At 36.2% G+C, this 17,707-nt stretch overlaps 1 protein-coding gene and 1 pseudogene across 1 annotated transcript in view; one reads left to right on the top strand and one right to left on the bottom strand.

The window, feature by feature from the left end:
- ADIPOR2 (adiponectin receptor 2) overlaps positions 1-16,214 on the bottom strand; it is a 76,648-nt gene extending 60,434 nt beyond the window's left edge. Inside the window, exon 1 of the mRNA XM_069491662.1 lies at positions 16,101-16,214. The gene's annotated coding sequence lies outside the window, so the exon portion shown is untranslated. The remainder of the gene's footprint in view (positions 1-16,100) is intronic.
- Positions 10,191-11,415, top strand: LOC138397433 (protein SDA1 homolog; annotated as a pseudogene).
- Positions 16,215-17,707: the final 1,493 nt, after the last annotated feature.

The raw sequence follows: 17,707 nt of genomic DNA, 5'->3' as shown, positions 1-17,707 counted from the left end.
CTTTGCTCTCCAAAGGAAATATGAATCAATCTAAAAATTCAGTACCAGATTACATTAGAGAAAAATATTCAAAATGGCTTCTTCATCAAACACAAAAGAAAATGTCTCTTGAGTATGGCCACTCCATTAATAAACATGTATGAAGCTGCCAAATAGTTGTGAGTGGCAGAGTTTATCCACACCAAAAAGGTGAAAGAAGGAGAAAGGGGGACCAGCATAAAACACTAGCAATTCAAGATAGGATGGTTTCTGCCGGGTGGAGAGTTCATTTAATTGCCTATTCAGTATATTTTATTCTTCTAGACTCTGGAATTATGCCAGACTCTCTTTAAAGAAAAAAATAAGAGGAGGAAGGAAATACAAACTCCCTGAGGAAAGAAAAAAAGAATGTTTGGTTTCCTCTAAAACAAGAAATAACAGAGTTAGAGCCTTTTTTTTTTTTTTAAGAGACAGGTCTTGCTCTGTAGCCTAGGGTGACACTATAGCTCACTATAGCCCAGAGTCAGAGCTTTTGTGGCTCAATATAAGTAGTTAAATTTATAAATAAAACATAGAAGCTAACAAAACTTATCAGTGCAAGTATAAGGGAATAACACGCTAAAATTTAGTGGTAACGTTCTACTAGTTATTAATATTTCCATCCCTGCCTTAAAATGTAGACAAGATGGAATTATCAAGAAAAGTGAACATATGGTAACTATGATAATTGACAAACCTAAAATTGGAAATATGAATATGTAAGAAGCAAGAGTATATATGCTATGAACAGTCAGTTTGTATAACAAACTGTTTCTTATACTACAGGAAGATTAGCAAACAACTCACTGGTATACTCCTTTCCAACATTTAAGGGCTCATCTTTCTATTTGGTAAACTTGGAAATTATTACAAATAACAACATGAAGATAACTAGGCACCAACTCTAGAGGGAAATGACTGAATTTGAAACACAATTCAGCAGAAAATCTAAAGCCTGATAATAAATATGTATTTTCCACATAACAAACTAATAATACTTTCCAAAAAAATCCCCCACAAGTATATTGGATCCTCTCTATAACAAAACAAAACAAAACAAAACAACACAACTTAAACTATGAACAGTACACAGACACATACCTAAACTCTGTGGCTGAGGAGCAAGTATTTGGGCACTGTGACAATCTAACATATCCAGCCTACAATTTCAAATAGCAATAATTACATATATATGTCTCATTAATACATGTTGCCAGGTGCCCATTATCTCATTTGTTCCTCACAACAACCTCAAAGATTCAACACCTCGTTTCTGCATCTGAGGGATTCAAGGCTCACACAGGTTGAGCAGGTTACTCATGGCTGATTCATGGTAAAACAGAGTTTAAAATCAGGTCCTTCAGGCTTTTTCACTAAGCCATGATGCCCCAGTGGAAATGAAAATAGGCCCACTGTGTGCATGAACTATGACCAAATTTTCTGAATCTAAAATAAGGTAACATGGTTTAATTAGAAATGTAATTAAATTCTGTAAATTTCTACATTTGAAAGATACCTTTTAAAAATTAATAACTTAACAAAAGAAAGAAAAAATCCTGACCAATAATTGTATTGGTATTTAACTAAAAAAAATAAAGATGTTAACTCAGGCCTCAAGAGTCATATATAGCCCCAACAGTGGTTATATCCAGAAGTATGCTATCTCAAGGGAAGCCCCAGTTTCTTCACCTATATGAGGAAGTATCTCTGAAAAATAATCTTATTTAACAATATTATAGTTTGTACCATAGTAAGAGAAAGTTAAGCCCATGTTACCTCTACATAAGAACTTCAAAAGTTCTGAAGTAATCAAGAACAGAGGATCCACATAGCAGTGATTTTTGAACAAAACAAACACTAGCAGCTTACTACCTACCACTTTAAGGAAAACAAGAAGTTTAAAAAAAAAAAGGTACCTTAATATTGCTACTTTTATCTGGAAGGACTAGAAAATAAACTACAGCAAACCTCCACTGTAAATCCAACAGGAAAACCTTAGTGCATATCAAGAATTATCTAAAATAGTCTTGATCCCAATAATTTTACTCTTTGAAATTTCTCCTTGAATTTTATACTAAAGCAATACAAGAGAAAAGCTATATACACAAAAGTATTTATTATAGGGGGAAAATGGAAGCAATTAATCAATAACAGAGGAATGATAAAATATACAGTACATCCATTTTCTCATTAGAATACTAGGGAGCATTTTTTAAAAAGCATGAAGATTTATGGTATCTTAAAATTAAAACGTAAAACAAAGTTATCACAACTAAATAAAAATAAGCTTTACAACTACATAAAAATGTATGTGCATTAATACAAAAGTTAGAAAGGCGTACAATTTATCCAAATGACTTGAAAACTTAGGTCTACATGAAAACTTGCACATGAATGTTTATAGCAGCTTTATTCATAATTGCCAAAACTTGGAAGCAACCAAGATAATCTTTAATAGGTGAACAGATAAAACAAATTGTGGTACGTACATATAATAGCATGTATATTATAGCAATAAAAAGAAATGAGCTATCAAGCCATAAAAAGACATGGAAAAATCTTAAATGTATATTGCTAAGGTAAAGAAGTCAGTCTGAAAAGACCACATACTGCATAATTTCAACCATATGACATTTTGAAAAAGGCAAAACTAGGGAGACAGTAAAAAGATCAGTGGTTGGCAAAAATTTAGGGTGGTGGAACATGGGATTTTTAGGCCAGTGAAACTATTCTGTATGATACTATCATGGTGGCTATCCGTCCCATGTATGTTAAAACCCACAGAATGTACAACACAAAGAGTGAACCCTAATTCAAACTATGGAGTTTAATTAATAATAATGTATCAATATCAGCTCATCAATTGTAACATATCTACCACACAAATGCAAGATATTAATAATGGGGAAACTGGTACACAAATGCAAGATATTAATAAAGGGGGAAGGGTATATGGAAATCGTCCATTCAATTCTTCTATAAACCTAAAAATGCTCAAAAAAATAAAGTCTATTAATTTTTTAAAAAGGAAATAAAATTTTAAAATGGAAGAAAGGAATACAAAAAGTGAAAACCACTTGGTTCAGGTAATGGATTAATGTTGCAGTCCCCAACTCCGAGGCCGAGGCCCAGTACTGGTCCATGGCCTGTCAGGAACTGAGCCATGAATAAGTGCCAGAGCTTCCCGCGCCACCCTGCCCATGAAAAATTTGTCTTCCAAGAAACCATTCCTGATGCCAAAACGGGTGGGGGCCGCTGGATTAATGGATAATTTTTCCTTTTTAAAATTTATATTTTGATGTTATATTAATATATTTATAACAATAAATCAAAATTTCCTATAAAGAAAAAAATGAAATGTGATTCTAAGCAAAGTCTATAGTAGCTGCCTAGTCCCCAGAGAGGAAAAAAAGCACCTTCTTTTACCTATATAATACTGAAGACCATTACCCAAGATTTTTTTTTTAATTAGCCTTAATAAAAGAAGTTGGGTGGAACTTTCAATTATTATACCACATATTTTACGGGAGAAGGGGAGGGGAAATCCATATAATTGTCAGGTAAGTTCAGTCTAATTGATTAGGGCTGGGAATCATCAGCTATTAACTAAGGAAGTAAAGTTAAGGAAGTAAAGGCCAATGTCAATAGTAGAAATACATGCCTCAGAAGTTTAAGATCTTAGAAATGAGCTGTATCCTCCACTTCTTTTATTGGTCTCTTACTGAATACCACATAATTGAATGTAAAATTAACACAAAATCATCCATTAGATTACAACAACCTGACTGATGACAAGGTACTACCACTTACAGTGAAAAGGCAATGCTGGAGACGAATGTGGGTCTGTTGCATATTTCAAAAGCTAAAGATTTGTCCCAACACTACTGTCAAAATTAAGAATTTGCTTTTTTAGGGACAAGAATTATATATCAGTTTCATAAGAGTTTAATATAAAATCAAATCTCCAATCAATGTGAACATGTTATGACTAAAATTATATTAAAATTTTATTATCTGGGTTAACATGTACATGCTCACATCATGAAAAACCTTATAATAGAATATAAAGGTAGATGCCATTTAAAAAAAGAACCTACACAGAAGCACTATTCGCAATAGCCCAAAGGCGGAAGCAACCCAAAAGTCTATCAACAGATGAATGGACAAACGTGGTATAACCATAAAATGGAATAGTGTTCAACCATAGAAAGGACCACACTTGGTCTTCATATACAATGGAATACTATTCAGGTATAAACAGAAATGAAATTCTAATACATGCTATAAAATGCATGCTAAGTGAAATAAGCCAGACAACAAAAGACAAATACTGTATGACTCCATTTATATGATGCCTAAAACAGGCAAATTTATAGAGTCACAAAGTGTAACAGGTTATCAGGAGCCGGGAGAAAGGAAGAACGGGGAGTTATCGTTTAAAACATATAGAGTTTCTGTTTGTGATGATGAAAAAGTTCTGGAACTAGACAATAGTGATGGTTGTACCACACTATGAATGTACTTAATGCCAATGAATTGTACACTTTATAATGGTTAAAATACTAAATTGTATGTTATGTTTATTTTCCCACAATTAAAAAAAGGAATCTAAAATATTAAAATGTATGTCTCTTTGTCATGGTATAAATCTTTTCAAATATATGCAGTATAAACAAGTTTTCAATAATAAGCATAATTTGTCATAGTAGCCCAGAAACTTACCATCTGTATTATATATGGTAATAAGAGATCTGATAATTCAAATTTTTATATAATCAGCCTACAGTTTCAACTTGCTTCTCTCTCAAACTTTTAATTAGGAGAAATAAGTTTTTAAAAAATTATAATTTGCACTGCTTTCCATTCTGTGCTTTCCTCTCTTGGTAGAGGTGTTAATTAGCAGCAAATTGACAATAAATATTTAATCCAAAACTCAAATAATCAAATGTTAGCTATACAATATAGAGCAGTGTTTCCGCTAAAATAAAATTGGTTAAATAATCCTTTCAAAGAATTCATCCCCTAGGATTTTGAGTAATAGTCACTACTAAGAGAAAAAAGTTACTAATCACACCTTTTTCACCTTAAACTTCGGTTAAAAGAACCACAGAACTTTAATGCTCTTAACAGTGATTACAATTATGTACAGTCCTACAATGCCACATAACCGACTGTTCAACTATTTCAGAAATAAAATCTGTTCAGATAAAATACTTGGCCTGTAGAGTCAACCTTTCAGGTAAAAAACACTACTTTGAACATGGTAAAGCACCTTTTTCCCATTAGTAAATAATAACCATTCAGGGCCTCATCTCATCTTGAATAGTATCCTCCAAAACACAAAGGTTTTTTTAATAATGCTACAGAGAATCCAAAGAAGTGGTTAGTTACCTTTCTCAATATTACAAGTCTGAGAAACCTAAAAATAAAATTTGTATCTACAACCTTTCTCAATATTGCTCAATTCCACGAAATCACAAGGCCTTCTTCTGACCATCAGTAGAAAAGAAAAGCAATAAGGAAAAAAGAAAAACCTAAAATATATACCTGCAGACACCAGCAGCAACTCTTCTCAAACTGAAAGTATAATAAAAACCCTCTTAAGAGGAAAGAAAAATAGTCTTCATTTTTAAACTAAGGGATTTACAGTGCTATCAAACAGCTCAGAAAATTAAGACACAAATTTATTTACATAATTCCCCTAAAATTAACAGCCTCAAACTTTAGAATACATACACAACAGTAACTGGATGACTAAATACATGTGAGTATCCTCAAGTTTTAGATCAAGATTATCAATCAACCACCTGCTTACCTAGTTTCCAAGGTCTGTGGATATTAACAAGCAATGCAAAAAAAACAGCTGTTTCCTCATTAAATAATATCCTAAAACTGCCTGCAATCCAATTTCTATTTTAACAATGATTAAGAGAAATGACATTTGAGTGAGTGCTATAAAATGTGCTCTGTATCTATGTACTCCTCTAGGTTCTATTTCTGGATCAAGTACTCCACCAATCATGTTACTCTGGCCCAGAGGTCACAAACTTGAACATGGGAAAGCAGCCTAGTAAAAGACAAAAAGGCTGTAATTGTGCTGAATAAGAAACCATGCCCTGCTTAAAGAATTATAATTCAAAATTTTAAAACACTCTGTTAACAGTGCTGTGGTAATTGGGTGTACATACAAAAAAATTAAATTAAATCTCTGCTGACATCATATAAAAAAAGAACTTTTTTTTTCAGGCAGAATCAAGACCTAAAGATTAAAAAAAAAAACTTCTAGAAAAAAGTATGGGAAAATCTTAATGATACTGGAGCATAAAATATATTTCTTAAATAAAACACAAAAGACACAAACCAGTAAGGAAAACACTGATAGATTTAATAATCATTTCTATTCGACAACACAAACCATAGAAAAAGTGAACAGATAAGCCATACAGATGGGAGAAGATATTTGCAATTCATTTAAAAGACATAATCAGAACGTGTAATAAACTCCTAAAATCAATTTCGAAGGACAACCCAATATGCTGTGGAAAAAAAAGAACAGACAATTCAAAAAACAGAAACCTGAATAGTCATCCAACATTTGAAAACATACTCAATCTCATAATTAATCAAAAAAGTTAAGAAATGTGATACTATTTCATCTGATTTGCAAACATATAAAAAATATGACAGTGCCATGAATCATAATGATTTGGAGACAGCAAATTCTCATTCTGGTGCTAAAAATACAAAATGATATAAATTTGGAGAACAATTAGACAACATCCAATACAGCTAACAACTCCCATAACCTCCAAAATTTTCAGCCCAATAATTGCACCTCTGGGTAATTGACCCTAGAGGACTTCATTTCAAATTTAACCACATATATACACAAACATACGCACAGAAATAAAAATTTCACAAAACATTTTATCCTTACTGTTTGCAATACAACCTGATACTTTTCTATTTTAATCCCTACGTTGATTTCACAACACATTAATGGGTTACAACATGTTTTAAAAACTTGCCAAAGACCTTAAATATAGGTACATGGATTCCTAATCAGGAATGTTCAGGCCGGGCGCGGTGGCTCACGCCTGTAATCCTAGCACTCTGGGAGGCCGAGGCGGGTGGATCGCTCGAGGTCAGGAGTTCGAGACCAGCCTGAGCGAGACCCCATCTCTACTAAAAATAGAAAGACATTATATGGACACCTAAAAATCTATATAGAAAAAATTAGCCGGGCATAGTGGCGCATGCCTGTAGTCCCAGCTACTCGGGAGGCTGAGGCAGTAGGATCGCTTGAGCCCAGGAGTTTGAGGTTGCTGTGAGCTAAGCTGACGCCACGGCACTCACTCTAGCCTGGGCAACAAAGTGAGACTCTGTCTCAACAAAAAAAAAAAAAAAAAGGAATGTTCAATGTAGCATCGTTTTTAATGCATGAAAAATTGGAAATAATCTACATGCCCAACAAGAGAATAAAGAAATTTAAACTGGCTATATTCATACAATAGAATAATATAACTTTACAGTATATAAAAGTGATAATTATAGTTATTAGTTTGAACTCTGTGAAATCGCCATTTTTGTAGGTCAAAAATGGTAAAATATCAGCAGTTTCCTATAAATATAAGAAAAAGTCTCATAAAAGACAAGTTACAGAATAGGCAGAACATCACTTACATAAAATTTGAAAATATGCAAAACAATACTATGATTTATTTATGAATGCCTAGATAGTAATTATATAAAAACATTCATTAGGAAGAACTATCACCAAATTCAGAATAATGGTTACATCTGAGAAGAAAGTGGTACGTAATCTAAGAAGGTACTTCAACTGTATGTGAAATTTTTTTTCTGAAAAAAATGGGAAATATAAGAACATGGTAAGATTTGCTATAGCTGTATAGCGAATATATGAATGTTAATTATATTGGTCTCTGTACTCGCCCGTATGTTTAAGAAAGAAATCTGTACTTGGCCAAATAAAACATACATCAGCAACCTAAATTCAAATCAACCGCCATACAAAATTTCTTCTATTGGCTTGAAACATCAATGCTTAGCCCTTTTTTATTTAGGGCCTCTACTGTTAAAACAACAATGATAACAACAGAACAGCTTTTATGTAATGCCCAATTTAAATAATTCCTTAAAATCTGTTAAGATTTACCTCTGAAAAATTGGTCTTGTTCCTTCTTTTAGTTTAGTGCTATGTATTTTACCATGTTTCCATTTTTACCCTTGCTGCCAAGCAAATTCAAACCCAATTTTTATTCTTAGGCTTCGAATTATGCTGCCACTTGGGAACAGAATATATGCTTTGTCCTGTTCCTGATTTCTCCTTTATATATATATATTTTATTATACTTCTGGATCTTTTATTTTAAATTACCAGAAATTCTTTCTGGAATGAAATATGACAAAATAAATTTCAAGAAAATAAAAAGTAAAATCTTCTGTTCCATTCTGCTAAAAAGTTTTCTTAATGTATTCCCCCACCAAAAGGAACTGGGTATATAAATACAACTATGCAAACATGGTTACTAAACTAAAATTTCAGGACATATAGGATTAAAGTAAATATGCTGCCAATGAAAAATACTTAGCTGATATACTCATGATAAACACATCCAAAAGAAAAAGTCTAGATGGCCAAAGTGTAACAATAAGCTAATTAATTTTGCCTCTTCAAGACCATATGCTTTGCATGCTTTGTTTTCTAGGGCATAGAAATTGTGGAAAATACACAATAAGTCCAATAAGAATGTGTAACAATTTAAGTCAGTTATAAAGAAAATTCTATTTTGCTGTAGTCTTCCACCTAAAAACTTTAAGTATCCTTTCCCACAGGTATTTCTCCCATGCCTGAAGATAATGTGGCAGTTCCCAGAATCTACTTTCCCTTTTCCTTTTATCTAAACACTTAAGATGTCTAATTAAGCCAAGCTACGTTATCATTAGCCAATAAACATCCCCCTCTAACATGTAACCTTCAATCCAGAAAATCCAAAACCAGGGGTAACATGAAACAAATCTCTTATTTAAGCAATTTCTCAACTTCTAATTTCTAAATACCAAATATACTTATAAAATAGGTTAATTATTCCTGACAAACAGGTCCTAGGATATCAGTCCTATCTATCTCATTTGACAGATAAACAATGAGAGAGAACACACACCGTGATGGCAATTTCATATTTCGGTTTTTCAAGTTTATATTTCATAAAGACTTTGAAAAGGTTATTTTTAACAAAGTTAAAGCACTTCATTCAGCAGTAAGCCCAAAAGAACATGAACCAATTTAGGTTTTAAAAAGACCATTTACACCCCACCTGCCACATACCAGAACTGCCAGTAGATATAAAAAAAGCTGTATGTTCCTTACCCTCAAGAAATATATAGTCTATTAGGCAGTCACCCGGATTCTTTTTGATCAGTGGTAGCAAAATCATATGTTTCCAAGTGCCAAGTAGAGAACCGAAATAGGTAGAGCAGCTCCCCACCCAAGGGAATACTAGGGAGAACTACAGGAGGCATGCCCCACCTAAGGTAATTCTCAATCAACTCTAAAAGAATGTTATCAAAACAAATCTCCTAGTTAGATGGACAGAATATACTGCAAATGTTTAACTGCCTATCAGATAAAGCAAAGATTTAAAGAAGAAAAACTACGGCAATGGCATGGAGAAGCTAGACCTCACTCACATTTCTGGTGAGAGTTTACACTGCTATGACCTTTTTGAATGGCAGTCTAGTAATACATATCAAAATGAAAAATACATATTTTCTTCAATCCAGTCATGCGACTATTAGAAAATTATCCTCAAGAGGAATTAGTGTGCAAATATTAAACAATGTATGAACAATATACAATCCATTTAAACAATCTAAATATCCAGCAATTGGAGCACTGTTAAAGTATAAATAACATCCATTCAATAATACACTGAAGAAATATTAAAAAGAATAGAGGAGATACAGATTTACTGACATAGAAAGCCAGCCACAAATATTAATTTTTAAAAACACCCTACTATGAGCTAAGACAGTGCCACAAGTACTGTTTCTGGTCAAATCCAGAAGCACAACTCCATGCCGTAGCCAAGATGAGTTGGCAATAAGCGTTTTCTAAGAACTGCTCACAGTGAACCCAGTATACCGCCAACATGCCCAGCAGAAACAAAAACTAGCTGCCCAGCAACCTGTAGCAGTTACAGAATCTAATAAAATGGATTCACTGGCTGACACTGAAGAATTTCTACAGCAATACTATATTCATAACAAATCCAATGTGGAGATTTTCAATTACAACCAAATAAACCCAGCAAAGAATTGACAGAGCTGGTGATATTTATGGCACAGATCGGTCACTACTAATCAGAATAGCTAAATAACTTTCCTCAAGAGCTGAAACATCTGCTTTCCTACAATTATACTGTCTTGAATCTAGATTTTCTAATAACATTTGCAAGGCTTTGATGTCACTGAGAAGTAAGAATCACATCAAACTTGATCTTAGCCAAAAGGCCAAGAAGCCATTGGAGAATCACATCAATCCATCAAGTTTGCTAGAGCTTTTCTTTGAACTTCTGTGTTGCCACAAGTTTCTGAGACTTTACATACTTACATTGTGATTGATATCAAGAATATAAGCACAAGCCTGAGCAAGAGTGAGACCCCTTCTCTACAAAATCAGAAAAATTAGCTGTGCATGGTGGTGCACGCCTGTAGTCCCAGCTACTCAGGAGGCTGAGTCAGGTGGATTGCTTGAGCCAGGTATTTGAGGTTGCAGTGAGCTATCATGGCCACTGCACTCTAGCCAGGGTGACAGAGTGAGACTCTATTGCAAAAAAAAAAAAAAAGAAGAAGGAGAAAAGAAAAAAGAAAAAAAAAGAAAGAATATAAGCACAAAATACAAAAATAAAGTGAATACAGTTTTGCAGAATTTCACATATACCATGTTAAGAGACAGCAATGCAACTGCAGCCAAGATATCTTTGGATGTGACGTCTGACCTCTACAAGAAACATTTGGACTAATGCCAAAACCATTAATGTTATCACAACTGCATGCTTCAAGGTACTGGTTGCTGCCTTGACATTCTTCCTAGGGTAAGATGAAGAAGAAAAACAGGGCAGCAACTCAGAATCTCATGATAAAGGGCCAACAGCAAGAGACTTAGTATTGTAGTATGCCACTGGGAAGAGAGGCTCCAAACAGAAGAAAAACACTGAAAAGGTTATGAATGTGCCCAAGAAACAAAAGAAGAAAAAACTCAAGGTGTTTAACTTTTCAGCTATTCACTTGATTCATGCCTCCCCACGGTTTTACACAAAAACTAAAGCAGGCAGCTAAAGAGCTCCAACCGAGGTTTGAAGTGACATGCTCATGAAAGTTATCCCCAGATTGGTAGGAATTCATGAGCTTTCTAACTTCTATGCCTTCAGGCAAAAGTTTCTGCTGCTGCACAGAACAAGTAACAAAAATCCTTTTGTCAAGCATCTCATCACCTGTTAGTCCCAGAGACTAGTCATTGCTCATGCCTATGGCCAACCACTTTGTTATGGACAAGAACTCTGGGGAAGTCATGACAGAATCAATGCTAGAAAAGAAATAACAGCTCAATATCCTCTAGCCATGACAGAAGAACTTCCTTAAGACTTGGCCCAGTATAAAACACACAAGGATAAGAACATGATAATGTCCACGACAACCAAGATTCAGTTCTTCCAAATCCTCAGATATTGCAGAAGAAATTCCAGGGCAAGCCAAAAGAGGCCCCAATAAAATCAGAGTGCAAGAATACGGAGAATTAGATGCTAAAGATTACATTCCAGGAAAAGAAGTTCTGAAAGTTGAGAAAGGAAGACAAGGCTGAAAACAATAAAGATGGGTGGGGAAGTACCAGTCTCAGCAAGGAGGAAGGGGAGGATGGTAAATGTGTTGATGAGCACCACTCTCAATGAAGGACAGCAAGAAATCTCCTCCAGCTTACCCATGGAGAAGTGGAAAGCCAAAGCTACAGGAAGACTTCCAGAAAATCTGCAAAGCCCAACTAAGAAAAAAAATTCAGGGCTGCTCCCAGGGAAGGCCCAAAAGAGAAAATGTATTGAAAGACAGTGATGAGGAGCAAGTTACTTCTTGGAACATAGATGGCCTTCATAAAAAAGCCGAAGTCTGACAAGGACATAAGACTAACAACTACAATGCTGGAAAGACAGACTGAAGATTTTATGAGGAAGAAAACCAAAATGAACCCATTTTCCCTATCCAGAAATAAAGAGAATAAAAACAGAAGAACTTTATGATGATTCAGTGTAGCCAAAATGTACGGTCGAAAAATAAGCAATCCTTCGGAGAAAAGGAGGTGGTACTATGAGATACACTTTTAAAAAATAGAAAAAGTAACATCCAAGTAAGTTTTCCATTCCAAAGAGAATGCTAAATTTGTGTCATTAATCTGAAAATTAGTAAATCAAGAATGTTTACGTAAGTCCAGAAGCAGTATATTTTTAAAGCCACACACACACAAAAAAAAGCAGACTGCTGAACAATGGTTGGCTTAATCACATTTTTTAAAAACACAATCCCACAACACAAAGAGTGAGCCCTAGTGTAAACTACTAATTAATAATAATATATTGATACTGGTTCATCAAATGGAACAAAATATGCCAAATTAATGCAAGATGTTAGTAATTGGGGAAATGAGAGGAGGGAAGGGAATGTGGGAACTTTCTGTACTATCAACTCAAATTTCTCTAAATTTAAAACTGCTCAAAAAATAAAGTCTATTAATTTTTTAAATTCTGCATATGTAGACAAATTTGCAAATAAATATTTGTATATGCAGACAGAGAGATCTGGAAAGATCTATTGCGAACAGTTTCCCATGATTATCTACAAAGAATGAAACTAGAAAGAAGTGCATGAGAAGGAATTTTTACACCATATAGTCAGCCCTCCATATCCATGGGTTCCACATCTATGGATTCAACCAACCTCACACAGATTGACAATATTTAAAAAAAAAAAAAAAAAGCATCTTCACTGAACATGTACACTTTTTTGTCAATATTCCCTAAACAATACAGTACAACAACTATTTACATAGCATTACACTGTATTACATATTACATGTAATCTAAAGATGGTTTAAAGTATTAGGGAGGATGTGCATAGGTTATATGGCAAGTACTATACCATTTTACATCAGGGACTTGAGCAGCCACTGATTTTTGTATTCACAGGAGATCATGGAACCAATCCTCCACAGATACCAAGGGATGACCATGTATCTTTGAACTGTCTAAACTTTCCACACTGAACAGTACTACAAGGAGGGGCTCTGCTAGCTTGGGTTCTCAAACCAGACTGCATGGATTCAAATCCCAGCTCCATTTACTAGCTGATAAACTTCAGTAGTTACTTAATTTCTCTGTGCCTCAGTTTCCTCACCTGTAAAATAGAAATGATAATAGTATGTACTCACAGAGCTGCTGCAGGGATTAAATGATTTAATAATACATGTAAAGTAGTGGAAAAATACTTTACATGTATTATCATCATCATCAAGCATCTATCATTCCTGAATTTCCTTTTTAAATCTTGACTGGTAAGACAAGTCAGGAAAACTTGGTTCATCAAGTCCCTTTCTAGCAAGATCTTTGATGCAGAAAATACAAAACCTATGAAAAGTCAAATAAAAATGGAGATAGCATTTTTTAAAAAGCAAATTACAAACCAATATTTAACAATATGAGCTCATTCACATAAAAATAATCACAGATTCTATAAGGATAATCACAAAAAATTCCCTTTGAATGGTACAATTATGGACAATTTTTACTTTCTCCTTTATACTTTTGTAACTCACTTTAATTTTCTACATTGAATATGTATCATTTTTAATGGAGATCAGCAAATTTTTTCTATTAAGGGCCAGAGACAGTAAATATCTTAGGCGTTACAGGCCATATGGGTCTCTGTTGCAACTACTCAACCCTGCTGATATACCACAAAAGATAGCACAGACAATACCTAAACAACTGCATATGGCTACGTTCCAATAAATACTTTAATTGCAAAAACAGGTGTTTGGCAGGACTTGGTCTGCAAGCTGTAAAGTTTGCCAATCCCTAAAATAAAGAATAAAACAAAATTTTCATTTTGGAAAACAAAATGTGATTGATAATAAAGAAAGTACTCCAACTACATTGATACTACCGATAGAAAAAAAATTCATACAATGAGCCTACGGATAAAAAAAACACAAACCCTCTTCCAAGTTCTAGAAATTCTACTCTTATCCCTACTGCCCCAGAAAGAAGAAATCTGCTTCTAAGTAGCCCAAAGTCCAGATAGGCACATATACTGGTGGGTAGGCAGTTACAATCAGAAGCTAAAAGAAATGTGACTTTTCAAGCCCCACACAGTGGCTCATGCCTGTAATCCTAGCACTTTGGGAAGCTGAGGCAAAAGGATGGCTTGAAGCCAGCAGTTTGAGATTAACCTTAGCAACATAGCCAGACCCTGCCTCTAAAAAAAAAATTTTTCTTTTAATAGCCTGGCTTGGTGTAGTCCTAGGTACTCAAGAGGCTGAGGCAGGAGGATCACTTGAGCCCAGGAGTTCGAGGTAGCTGTGAGCTATGATTGCACCACTGTACTCTAGCCTGGGCAACAGAGCAAGACCCTGTCTCAAAAAAAAAAAAAAAAAAAAAAAAATGCCTTTCACATTTAAACTTATTTGCAGTTTTTTCAAATTTCATAATTCACCACCAAGCAGCTGCCAACACATGTGGAAGTCACAACTACTGATGAAATAATTTTAGCGAAATAATTGTAGTTACAGATAATCACAATCAACATCCTGACAACAAATTTATAAGAAAGAATGAAAACATCTAGAAATTACCTAACAGTGTTAAGAGTCACAGGGTGGTGAAAGAAGACATAAGGATGGCTTTTGATAAGAGGACACTCCAAACTTCAGAACTGACAAGGTTTATAATGCACTCCTCCTCCAAAAAATGGGTTGAAGGAATTGTTTTTTCTGATGGAATTTATTTTTAATATTTTATTTGGGGGAAAGTTTTGTGATGACATAACTTTAAATGTTGACAGATACCTTGGCGTTTTAATGGTTTCTTGGTGGACGGGTGTGTAACGTCTCTTTTGGGAACTGATATAATGGAGATAACATAAGGCTGAGAAATTCAGAGTCAAAAAAAATAAAAAATTAAAAGCCCATCCTACTAAAAAGAACAAAAAAATCAACAACCTTCAATGAAGTCACTGTGCCCTATAAAATCCCAGCTGGGCATTTAAATCTTTCTACCAAAACTCACTTTTGGACCATCTTATGAAGTTGTCAAACGCCAGAGGCAAACGTTTACATTAAGGTCAAAAGCCAGGAGGAGGAAAAGAGTTATCTATCAGTCTCCAATCCAAACTCTCTCACGGGCCCCTAAAAACTAACTTACAACCCTGTTATCAGCAATTTTAAAAGCAGCTAACACTGACGGAAAGCCAAACGAGGATTGGGAGAACAGGACCCAAGGTACTATGCCAAGTAAGTTGGCTGAAGCGCCACCTAAGAAAAGGTGAGGGAAATCTTCCTACCCCAGGTACTGTAAAAGTAGAACCAAGCAGATCCCATCCGAAGCCTGCCACCAAAGAAATTCGTAGAAGTGATAAAAGAGACGGAAATGAAGACGGGTGGGCAGATCCTCCCCGAGGGCAGCAGGGAGAGCAACTGCACCCGAAGGTGAGGCGAGCTCAGAGGGCAGCGGGCTTGTGCCCCTGCCGGCAGGGGCGGCGCGGGCGGTGGGCGCCAAGCTCCAGTGACACCCGCTGCAAGGAAGGCGGATCCAGGCCCCTCACGGTCGGCCCCTCGGGCCACCGCGCACAGCGCGGGGTGCCAGGTCAGAGTTAGGGGGCCAAGCTGGGGACTGGGACAAGCGCGCGCTCTCCAGCCCGCGCCGGGGACGCTCGCCCCCTCAGCCCTCACCTCCTCCCCGACCCCGCGCTGTCCCTGTGCGCCCGGGAAACGGCGCTCGCACTCCCGAGACCCTCACCTGGAGCTTGCCGCCACCTCTCCGCACGACTCGGACTCCTCGGGAACCACGGCTGAGGGGAGGGGGAGGAGGGGGAACAGAGGAGGGAGGGGGCCCAACCCGGTGTAGCCGCCACCGCTGCCGCCGCCGCGTCCCCCCGCCCCCACGGCCGCACGTCGCCGTGGCGCGCATCGCACGAGGGGGCTCGAGCCAATAAGCCCACAGCCCGTGCGCAGCCGCGCTGGCCTAAACCGGAAGCTACCGCTCTGACCGCTCTAGAACGTGGGTGCATCTTGGGAGTTGTGGTTCGGCCAGGAACTCAACGAAAACAGTGCTGGGCATCAGGGCACCAGGGGAAGAACGGTCCGTCGGCGCTCCCACAACTTCTCTTGGTTTTTCCCTCCCACGGAAAAGGCAAGCAGTGGAGAGTTGAGCCGGTGAAGAGTCCCCGGCTCCCGGACGCTTTCCCCAGTCTCTATGGATACTGGCTACACACCTTGGGCGGCAGCCAAAATTTAGGGGATTTAAGCTGGAGCGTGTGTGTCTGTCAAGGGCCAACATCATGCTAGACGTTGTCTGTGAAGGTTTTGGAAATAAATCCGAAAGCATTAGCCAACTCTTGCCCTAAACAATAGCGTTTGCCTTTTATAACCTTATTAACCTATTTTGATTTATGCCCTACCACTTAAGAAAAAAAAAAGATGAGCCTACTCTTCAAATACGTATAATTCAGAGCGATATTTAAAATGGTTTTAATGTAACGGTAGATCAGAAACTACTTAAGCATTAAATATCTGTGTCCAGTAACCCAGAATGAGTAATTTTCTACAAGTGAGCCTTAAATTGAGCTCTAACTTTTTAGAAACCAAAAACAGGTTTGGTTACGTACTTAAAAGGAAATATAGAAGTTGGTCTGCATAGAAAAATAGTTCTTCACATTCAGTAGTAGGAGGAATTTATCACACTCTTAAGGGGTAAATGCCTCAACTATCAAAATTCTTGTTGTTGACTAAAGGAAATCCATAAGCTTTAGAGAAAGCCTATGCCCACAGCTTATTTTCCTTCCCCTTGGACCACAGCAAGAGATAACAAAGGGTGCTGGGAAAAACTTCACAGGTATCATCTCAAAGGCACTGGAGTCTGATACATCAGGAAAAACAAAAAAATAGAGAACTCTTCATCCTGGAAATGTAAATTTTAAGAGGTAAAGTTACTGAGTCACAAAGAACATGAATAAGGTGGCTTTAATACAGAACTAAGGCCCACTCATTCAAGCTTGAAAGTGGTAAAATTAGTATAAATAAAAATATAGGAATTAAATTTAAAGGAACTAATTCCCTTCAAGGAGTAGTTTGCATTTAAAATTATAAATACTTTTTTTAAGTTCACAGAATTCGTGAAAGACATAACAATAATGACTTCTGTGTTTCCAGATAAAGACATAAAGCTTTTGAGATTGAAATCAAGGAAGACAATTATACACTTCCATGGGACATTCAGAAACAGATGTTTTTTGATTGCAAATTTGACCCATTATACCAACTCAAATAGGGCAAAGATGAGAAGAACAAGATATCCAGGCTTAATAAAGTGTCTACTAAAGGTAACAGAACTATAGAGAAAAAACA

This window comes from Eulemur rufifrons, chromosome 16 (genome assembly GCF_041146395.1).
Source record: "Eulemur rufifrons isolate Redbay chromosome 16, OSU_ERuf_1, whole genome shotgun sequence".
Lineage (NCBI taxonomy): Eukaryota > Metazoa > Chordata > Mammalia > Primates > Lemuridae > Eulemur > Eulemur rufifrons.
This window is presented reverse-complemented; position numbering and strand designations above follow the sequence as displayed.